Below are 10,982 nucleotides of genomic sequence, written 5' to 3'. Positions count from 1 at the left end.
GGTTATGCAACTTTTTTTTTAAAACGGCAAAGTTGTGCAAGCACACAGAACCAGGTACTGATAAGATGATTGGATTTTATTCTTCGTTTCAAGCAGGTAATTGCTTCAGAGTCCATGAAATTCTTTTTTTTATGGTTCGAGTTAAAGAGCGGAGTGATAGTTTGCTATGCAAAATTGATAAGGCTTGAGTTTGCACGCATTCACTAGGTATCTTGTACTGATTGAATTGAATACATTTTTAAAGCGCATAATTACACAACTTTTCGGTTGACGAATGGGGTAATTTTTATCATGCTTTTTGGTTGCAGTGCAAATCCAGGCTACAATGCTACATCCAAAGATTGTTGATTCAAGTGAAAGAAGGGAGATAGAGGCACAGTACTTTAAGTTTAAACTACAGCTATTGTTATCTGACTCATTGCTCGAAAGTGGTAATTCATGATGCAAGAAGTCAACTATAGAGTGATACTTATGCAAAAGTTGTGACAAACAGTCTGTTGCTTATAACTTTTTTCCCATAAATTGACAACGTTGTAAATAGCTTATATCCTGAGTTACGAATTGTAACAAGACTTTTTGTTTGCCAAATTTCCTTCGTTTGATTCCAGGACCCTTGATTAATATTAATGTCACAAATCTTGTGCTGTGATGGAAATCTATCTCAACTCTATTTTACTTCTAAGGTTCGTTCTATTACTCTAATCCCCTTTTATAATTTTTTTTTAACTATATCATTTGCTTAAATAGTTTGATCTTGTTTGCTATGGATTGAGTCATGTGGGTAAAAGTTAGTGTTTCTTTCAGCTTTTCTTAATTCCATAAATTATAATTTGAATTGTGTTTTGATGACAAGAAATATGCGACTTTCAGTAATAATAGTTTTGTATTTATAATGAGGGCTATATGTTACACTTAATTAGCTTCAACTTTGTTGTATAATACTCCCTCCATCCCGGTCAATTGTTGCCATTTGGTTTTCGCACAAAGACCAAGGAAAGAGAAGGGGAACAACTATAAGATTAAAATGGACCAAATTGTGTGTGAAGGATCAAATTGCTCATCAAATGCAATCCTAAAATAGAAAGGACAACAATTAACTGAGACACCACAAAATAGACTAGGACAACAAATGATCGGATCGGGACAGAGGGAGTAGATTAAAACAACATTTTAGATACTTAGGTAGTCTCATTAATGACCAAATGATAGTCAAAAATGTATTTGGATTACAGAATTGGGGTTACTAGGTTTTTTCGTGTAATATTGGCCTACAATCACGGATTTTTAGTGCTACATTAATTCCCTTTATCTAGATGATTTCTTAGATGAAATTGCAGGAACCTCTACCATTACCCTGAGAACAAAAATCACTGAATTTTTCACATAACATATGGCTTCTATTTAAATGGGATTTCTTTGTTTACGTTGACTGATGTGAACTTCATAATATAAGAAGCTGACAGTTGATAGTTCCTTGACTCATTCTTAATTTGTGTTTAGTTCATTCTTGGATGCTGATTTTTGGTTTTATCTGTTTTTCTTCTTCTGCAAAACGAAGTAAATATGCGAACTTTATGGTTAGTTCTTAAGGAAAATGTATAGATTTTGTATTATTATTGGGAACTTTTTAGCCCGAGATTAGTGAAATCAATATATTATGGGAATATGAGATACAGGTAATGATTCGTTTCAATGGTCAATCCTTTGCTAGGCAGGCAACAGATTAGGCAGTGTCGGGTAAACTTTTTGGAAGACTGGTAATTTAGATATCTATTTGCAACGGATCAATCCTGAAATTTTGTTAGTTGTCGTTTGGTGCTTTACATTTTTGATGTGAAACTGAAGTGTGTATGACCAGTTAGCAATTGATGTTGCTTTTCATCACAGAACAAACAACTTAAAGTATAAATTGGGTTCAAGTATGGGATGTAAATCAAGGTTTTATTATTCAAATTAAGTATCTTCACCCAAATGGAGAATTAGGGATTGAGTTCAAGTACGTATGATGCATATTGGAAAATTTTGCTCACTTTAGTGTTTAGTTATTTTCTGCCAACTTAATTAGTTAATTGGCAAATTGGTAAGTATGAAATCTATAACTAAACTTTGATTATGTTTTATGGTGTGGGTAGATTACTGGATGTTGAATGGAGACAGGCATAAGGCTCGTGTTCTTTTGTGTTGTTTACCCGTGAACGTTTTCCCAGGCTTGTAGTGGCATGAGAGTCCAAAGCTGTCTAAGTGTGTTATGTTTATCAGCGTACGTGTTCGTGTAGTCGTTTCGTATTGTTATCTCGGTCTTCAAATCTGTTTGTAAAGAAAAAGGTCTCATATGCCTTGGTCGCGCTGTCATTCTACATTCTGTTTTACGACTATTATGCTATAATTATTTTGTATTTAGTCATGGCATTTTCAACCATTTACGCCAGTTTTGTATTTAGACCACGCTCCTTTCTGTTGATACACTACTAACATATTTCCGCTTAGCATTCCACCAAATTGGGGCACCGCGCCCGATAGGGCGCGATGCAACAACTAGTAAGTATAATAAGGGAGAGAGAGGCTTTCAAACTCTTCATCAATTTTCTGCCTGTCATTACTCGCACAGTATACTTGCTGAAACCCAAAACACAAAAGACGGTTCACTGCTGCTATTGACGAAACATCATCGTCGGACTTAAGTCGTTGACAGACTGCACCGAGCCAATGCCTTTAGGTGAGCAAATATTCAAAATTTATTGACCCCTGTTTTTTATTTGTGTATGCAGGATATTTCTTCTCTGGCCGTAATGAACTTCTCGTCATCATAGCTACTTCATCATTGATGCGGACCCAGTGCTCATTATCATCTTGGCATAGTCCTCGATTCTCAAAGTTCAAAATTCATCCTTTCTTTGGCGTGTGAACTGCGAAATTGGGGTTATCGCCTAGCTTGACGATGAAATTAACATTGGGTTTTCCTCACAGTCCGATGCCAACAAATACGCCATGCTTCTGAATCCGTCTCACTTGTCTTGAAATCCAATGTGATAGCTATATTTAACTCTATAGAGAAGCAAAGAAGCAGAGTAATCCGCAACTCGCCTACTACCGCACCACGTTTGCAAGATAAGTGACTCGTGCTCTCTGTTCTCTTGATTCCAGCCTCCAACGACGGCAAACATGTCACAAGCCTGCTCAAAGGTCACAGAACTAATCCTGGTGCTTCCCCTTCTTGGCGACTGTGAAAATGTAATCGACACGATAGCCATAAGCTCGACGATCGCCACACATGTACTGCGTCAGGCTGTTTGTCCATGCCTTCTTTATCGTTCAGGTCATGTTACCGACTCATGGACACGCTTTGAAAGTCGAAACCCGGTGATGTGGTCAACAAAACTAGTTGTGAAATCGACTGTTGTCTCCGGCATGCGACTTCGATGACGACCACCGAAAATAAACTTGATTTGGTGGACAATTTAAGATACAATGGACTTGAATTCAACTTAACATTTGGAAAATCGAACCAACTTGAAATCAAGACAGATTTAATTTTGGGTCTTTATTTGTTTGGTTCTGTTTTGTTTTTTGTTTTTTTGTTTTTTTTGTGCAGTTTAGGCTCGTGCTCAGGAGCTTATTGCAAATTCGTCATGTTACGCGTAATAACGATTCAAGAAGTTGGCGTTGATCGGACCAACACGTACTCCATCACTATCGACAATTTTTTACACGTTGTTGGTGTAGACTTCTTGCACAACGTAAGGTCCGACCCACTTGGAAGTGAACTTGTTTCAGGCGTTACGAGGCATGATGATGGATCTCCGGACTATTGCCCCCTCGGGACCTTGTCACGTGCACTTTTTTTTTGGCGTCTTAACGTGGCGGGGTCCCGATCCATTTTGCTTTGACTTGGAAGTCGATGACGAGCTCCCTAACTTTTCTCGAAGGCAGCTCTACTTGGCTTGACTTAGAAGTCGATAATGAGCACCCAAACTTGTCGTAAAGATGGTCCATATTTCTTGTAATATCATCTTGTCATTATCTAACTTGGCGGGCAAATTTGTGTTTGACTTGGAAGTCAAGGCGTACCAAAAATTGTCGTAATCGTAATGATTTTTTTTTTTTAAGTCACCCTGTCATTATATGACTTGGCGGATGATCAGTCATCAAATAGTTTCTTGAATTTATTCTTGACTTGGAAGTCGATGGCACCTCAACTTGTGCCTAGGTTGATTTCCTACAAGCCATCAACGTCGCTTGGACACCATATTCGAGATTTTTAGTAGTTTGACCAATTTCATCTCATCATCCGAATCTTGGCACTTTTGTGCCGTCACATGGTTGGACGAGGCAATATCCCGAGCGATTTTCCTTTGACTTGACTCCTCTTGCGGATTTGTGAAGATGACAGTACGTCCTTTTATTTTTAGTGACCTACCAGTGGTTATTTCCACTTCCAGATGACGTTTCATTCGAGAGAGAATTACACTATTGGTATCTTTCCTGAGGTCGACTGCAACTTTTGTCTTCGAGGACTTCTTCTGCTTTCGTCGACACTTTTTTGCACCTTTGAGCTGCCAATGCGACTGAAGACTAATTTTTTTTACCTCACTCCCTCCAATGCGAGTGAATACTGACGCATTTGGCCTTTGTTGTTGAGAACATGATGTTAATTTCACCCGGATGGTCTCCTCCCTTTCTCCGAGCTTGTCGAACACGGAAGAGCGAGGAGTAGAAGTTGGTTGACCCAGCCTGTCAAAAACAGACCTTTGTGGCAACTTTTCTGTGCTCTCGTCTTCATTTTCCACCAGCCTGCCACTATATATTGTGATGAAGCTTGCTTTGCCTTACGTCGAGCATAAATTTTAACGGGCTCTAGAGGCGAAAAACCAATACCAACCTTTTCGATTTCGAGCTTGTTCCCTTGTTGATGCAATTTCTTTTGCATTTGATTTAAACCATACGAGGCGACTTCAATCACGTTCCCCAATGGAGTTGTACTTTTAAAATTGTACCCGGACTTCGACATGAGCTTGTAAGCATTTGGATCGAATCTTCCCTTTGTCAACTCTTCGCCGCCTGTTTCGTCCTCTTTCATCGACGCCGTCGTAAAATCGGGCAGAGGTTGTTTACTTGTCATAAAGCGATTTGTTCTTGCAACCGGAACGATGACATTGTTTTCCAAAGTTTGCAGATCGTCATCATCAATTGTTCTAGTTGATGTGGATGCTTCATTTCAAGGTGGGCACTCTGCGAAAGATGTCTCTCCATCTTTATGCTTTGATTTTGGCACGTACTTAAGGATCGGTGTCGCTTTCTGCATATGATCGAAGAAACTTTCTTTTCGGCAGAGTTCACATTTGTTTGACTCGTCTTTATGAAGACGCTTTCATTATGTTTGATTGTTGTCGAATCCTTTTCGGTTGGAATTTTGGCGTCACCCGTCTTCGAAACTTTGGTCCCAGTCAAAAAGATCGTTAATGGTAACATCTCAGTTGGCGTGTCATTCTCTTCATAGAATCGAGCATCCGCAAAGTAGGACTCCACCATAGAAAAGGGCTTCACATCGCCATTTATTATTTTCTCGCCGTCTCTGTAGAAGTATTTCAGGCATTGATGTAGGGTTGACGCTACAACACCATTTTCGTGAAGCCAAGGTCGACCAAGCAACAATTTGTATGACGTTTTGGCATCAATTACTTGGAAAAGTGTGGTGGATAATATATCTCCCATCGAGATTTCAACACGGATCATGCCAATTGCTTTTTGTCCACCAAGATTGAAGCCTTGGATCATCAAACGACTTTTGGCGAGCTCACTTACAGAAATCACAAGCTCTTCCATAGTGGCTTTCGGCATTATGTTGATGGCTGAACCTCCGTCCACCAGGATGCGACCCACCTTCCTTTCCCGAATGTATGCAGATACAAACAAAGGGCGATTATGTAGCTTTGATCCTAGTATCAAATATTCATCAGTAAAAGCGAGCGCGACATTGCAAGCAACACATTTTTTTGATTGATCTGCAGGCTCTCCTGCGGCTTTAAGTTTACCAGCATACGCTTCTGGTTGAAGAATCGCCAAAGACAATTGTTAACGCATCTCTTCGGGCAAGTGAAACATTTGTTGCCATCCCATACGTGCAGGAAATGCGTCTAGGATTGCATCAACCTTTGCCTCCTTGGTCAAATTTGACGAGGATTCTTTAGTCATATCGTCTTCACTGCGATTTTCCTCAACGACAGGAGACACGGTGTTCACCGAAACTTGTTCAAGGTAATGCTTGGGAAAATATTCTTGTAACGTCATGACTCGATGTGACTTTGACTTGACTGTCTTAGATGGTACGACATCTGGCGAAGAATCCATGACGATTCCTTCATCTTTCTTGCGTGAAGATTTCCTTACTTTTTGACCAGTTGATTTTCGACGTTTCGGTACTTGGGGTACAGACACTTCTCAATTTTTCTTCTTTCGTCGACGCATAGTCACTAAGGCCCACCCTTCGTTGTCGTTGTACTCCTTTAGGATTTGAATGCCAGAGGTTGGTGATATGATGGGCTTAGGGTCTTCAGGCAAGACGACAATCACTGGCTCAAAAATTCCAAACTGAATCATTTGCACACATTCTTTAACTGCAAAAGGAGGGTATGACTTAGCACATTCGACGTTTACCTGTGCTACGATGTAATTGGATTCAGCGGCATCTTCAAGGTCCAAGAGAATTTTTCCGTCCTCGGCTAACTGCATTATTTTCTCTTTGAGGGTTATACACTTCTCAAATGGATGACTCACGACCCTATGATATCGACAATACTTCGGATCGGTCGTACGTCTGACTTCACTTGGTCGTTTAGACTCGGGAAGCTCGATCACCTTCTTCTCCAAGAGATCATCCAACATACCGGCTAAATCGGAATCCGGAAAAGGATACGTCTTCCTCTCGAGCTCTTTCAAAGTTGGGCGTGGCTTTCTTATTTTCTTTGAATAGGTTGTCACCTTCTTGTCTGTTTTAGGTCGCGCCGATATTTTCACCGGATTGGAAGTAAAAATTGTCATAACCTCCCTTGAAATGCTATTGGACACCTTGTCATTTTTCTTAAACTCTTTTCTCTCCGTCGTTGGTTCTGAATGAGTAAAAAGTCGTCCTCCGTGGCTAGCGATAGTTGTAACACCCCCATATCCAGAGGAGCCTTAACTAGGCCTTCCTTAGCATATAAAGGCGTTACCATCTCGGTTGCCCGAGGACAGTAATAATCAAATGTCGATAAAAGAACGATTATGTTATATTACAAGTGATTTAAAACCAACTGACGATATAAAAGATACAACTCAATGGCCACTCGCTATTACTATCAAATCTCGTGAAGACTCATCCCTGCCCGGACTCCAGCTATCAACGACATCAACACCTGCTAAGACAGAATGCTCACCATAAGGGATCACGGCAGACACATAAAGCAACAAGACAACCACACAAGGTCAGTACTGAGATAAGACATGACAATACCAACAACTACTATCAAAACAACACAACACAATCAGTCACACACACAATCACACCCACTCCAATCAATCTCCGTCACCGACTGTCCACTGGACCAGCCCTGCCAGTGGGGGACCGCAGCCGTACCCACCAAATCCCCGCTCATCATACCGAGCGATAACCCTGTCCCATTAATGTGCACATCCCCTCCCGTGGCGGGTTCCACGGAGGGCGAAACTAGGGCGTGAAGCCACTCTCGCAAGTGACTCCACTCGGAGAACGCATCTCAAGAACCGAGAGACAAACAATCACGTAGCAGTACCGCAAACACAACACAACCAACAAACTGTATATACCGACTGACCACCGTATACATACTACCACACAAACACAACCACAGTACAACCACAATACAACCATAACGACCGACTCACTAGACCATCTACAGAGACTGAGTAGGCGAACCTACCTTTAAGTAACTACAACCACTCCATGCCAACATACGAAACATCCGACAATCAAGCAACACCTATAACCATAACACAATCATCTATCACTACCAAGCAAACCCTAACTGCAAAGACAAGGATACGGATGATGACGACGACATACCTATAAGAAGAAACCCGGTAAAAGACCGCTACCCGACTCAAGTTACGCTCTCCTAAGGCACAAGAACCTTCAAAGGCTTCCATGGAGGTTATATGGTGAAGGGAAGGGAAGGAGGCGACCTAAGGGTCTGAAGAAATGAGGCGAAAATGGTTTGCGGATTTAACAAAACGCGATTATAAACCCTCGCTGAAAACCCGTTACTCGATCGAGTGTCCCACATACTCGATCGAGTACCACTCTACTCGATCGAGTAACCTCTACTCTATCGAGTACCACGCATAACTCACAACCCAAGGTAACTTGGCACGCACTTCTAAGGATTATTATTGCTCCCAAGGTCAGTCAACGCTGGTCAAAGGGTCTCTAAAAGGGCGGGTAATACAGTCTTCCCCCCTTAAAAAGAACTTCGTCCCCTAAGTTCAACTCACCTATCTCAACGCACAAGACACGGGAACACGACGACATTACTACCCTTTCGACACAGGCCACTACTCCCCGGAAATGCCATCCCCCATGTCATCATCTTTACTGTCTAACACTCTATATAAAACACCAACCTCGCAATACGAACCAGCACAAACAACGATTACCCATCATATTACGAGTTTACCCCATTTACTAGTAACAACCATCAACACGAAACATATCTCATATCAACATGTCGCATGTCAAAATTTGATGCCTGTCGTTGTGTGCACCAAAAATAATATTTATAATTCCAAACTACTACTAGCAAGCGGTAGTAAGGGTCGATCCGCAGGGAGGTAGGGAGATAATAGTTGCTTTCAATTTTAGTTTAAGGGTAGCAATGAGGGGGATTTTGATATGAATAATAGCTAAACTAAATGCAAGTAAAATAAAAAGACAATAAAAAAATAAGCAATGAAAATAAATGATGTGAACAAAAAAATAAAAAGGAGCTAGGATGGTCGGGTCACTACAGCTACGATGGCACATAAGTCTAGGTAAGTCTCGAAATACAGTCGTGGGTGATGGGTATGACAAGTCCTCTCGGTCCAAGTCAACTAGTGGCCCCTCTTGGTCTATGCTATTAGTCCCTAGGTGTCACTAATACTAACTTTCGTTCTTAACTAGTGATCCTAATGCCTAAATTACATTATCTTTTGATCTAGCAATTTAGCCGTCTTAATTCGTTAATTTAAGTCCTTCCCTATCTTTCGATCTACGGGTTGGTCAAAACTAAGCATCTAACAAGTCTCCGCTAGGTCTCATTGATAGATATTGCACTTAACGATTCAAACGAAACAAATCAGACACGAAGGTAGTCGATCGACCAGCTACCCCAGTCGATCGACCAACCGACTCGATCGACCACCGATAAGCCAGTCGGTCGACCAAGCCCTAATCCGAGGGTAACCTATTCTAATGCCATCTACGCTAATAGCTCGCCTACATCCTAGCAATGGTGATTTAGCTAGACATAATAACGATAACAACAACAATGAAATTCGTAAAAACTATAAGGAAAGACATGATCGAATAATTATAGCAATAATAACGCATAAACTAATCTAGGGTTCAAGGGATCTAAACTAGCAATTTCTAAACTAATAAAACAGTAAAGCAAACTGTAAAATAAGAACAAGGATTACCGAAAATAAAAGAGGAATGAATAGATCCGCAATAAGAACTTTATTGATAACTAAAATATGAATTGAATGTGAATAAAACCTAAAGTAACGTAGTATGAAAAACTAGATTAAACTAAGCTAATGAATGATGATTAATGAAAAGGAAGGGGTTACGTTATATAGGAATGTCACGTAAAACCCTTATTCCTAAACCTAATTACAATGGGCTTCCTCGTCTTTTAAATTGCGCATCATATCGTGGGGTGGTCGATCGACCAATGAGACCAGTCGATCGACCACAAAGCGCTGTCGAATGCATTCTGACGAATTCTGCAGCGCGCACCGATCTTAAAACAGCTGCCATTTCTTCGTTACTTGGTCAAATCAGGCGTTCTACGCGGCGTTGGAAAGCTAAGAGGATAAGCTTTCACTTCCAATTGGAATCACTCGATTATCATATCCAGAACTCGAGATATAGCCATTTTAAGCAGCCTGCAATGTCGAGAAGCACTTCTTCGCTTGTTTAAGCTTTGCAACTTGTACGCAACCATGCTTTTGCTATCTTTTAGGCCTTGAAACGCGCATCAAGTTTGTTCCTCGAGCATTCTCCTTATGTCCAATCCTAAGCTAAGCGCTCCGGGACAGATTTGGTCCATTTTCCACCGAATTCTTCACATTCTTACAAAATCACACGAAAAGGAAGAAATACACGAAACAAGGGAAATAGTAGCATAAACTACTCAATTGAGCTCTGAAATGCGTGCGAAATGAGGTGCAAAGCATCATATATTAGACACGCATCAAACTTCCCCAAACCAAACCCTTGCTTGTCCCCAAGCAAGAACTAGACTCGATCCTAAAACCTAGTGGAACGAGTTCAATCTCAGAGCGAAATGCAACAAGTAAAGCCTAAACCAATTTAATGCTACAAATCAACAATCAATTAGCAATATGAATCATGCAAACGAGTTATGTAGTCGTTAAAAACTTGCTGAACCGTCAACTGTAGAGACTTATCAATTCGGACTCTCACGGGTCGCTCATATCACTCAATGAGACAATGAATACGGGTGAGTATATGTAAAAGATAGAAAGAAGTAAATTTTGTAATGACACTCACCTAACTACGACCTATAAGAACATGCCTGCAATCTAACATGAAAGTAATCTCTACAACCGTACATATGCATTCCAACCAAACAAAGGACCATGACACATGCCGAGGTAAACATGGATATGTGAGGTAAAGGGTAAGAAGGGGCTAAAATGAATTTGGATAGAGGAGTTAAAGCCAAGCTAGTAACTACAGGAAC

The 10,982-nt window shown here is 40.7% G+C and overlaps 1 long non-coding RNA gene across 1 annotated transcript; it reads left to right on the top strand.

Annotated features, from left to right (window-relative positions):
- The first annotated feature begins 299 nt into the window (after positions 1 to 299).
- LOC141656116 (uncharacterized) lies at positions 300 to 2,445 on the top strand. Its single transcript, XR_012548352.1, has 4 exons — positions 300 to 373; positions 609 to 683; positions 1,888 to 1,996; positions 2,133 to 2,445. It is a non-coding gene; the product is annotated as an uncharacterized LOC141656116 (long non-coding RNA).
- Positions 2,446 to 10,982: the final 8,537 nt, after the last annotated feature.

The sequence above is a fragment of the Silene latifolia genome, chromosome 5, assembly GCF_048544455.1.
Source record: "Silene latifolia isolate original U9 population chromosome 5, ASM4854445v1, whole genome shotgun sequence".
In the NCBI taxonomy this organism is placed as follows: Eukaryota; Viridiplantae; Streptophyta; class Magnoliopsida; order Caryophyllales; family Caryophyllaceae; genus Silene; species Silene latifolia.
The sequence above is the reverse complement of the archived record's forward strand: the minus strand, read 5'-3'. Positions and strand labels throughout refer to the sequence as shown.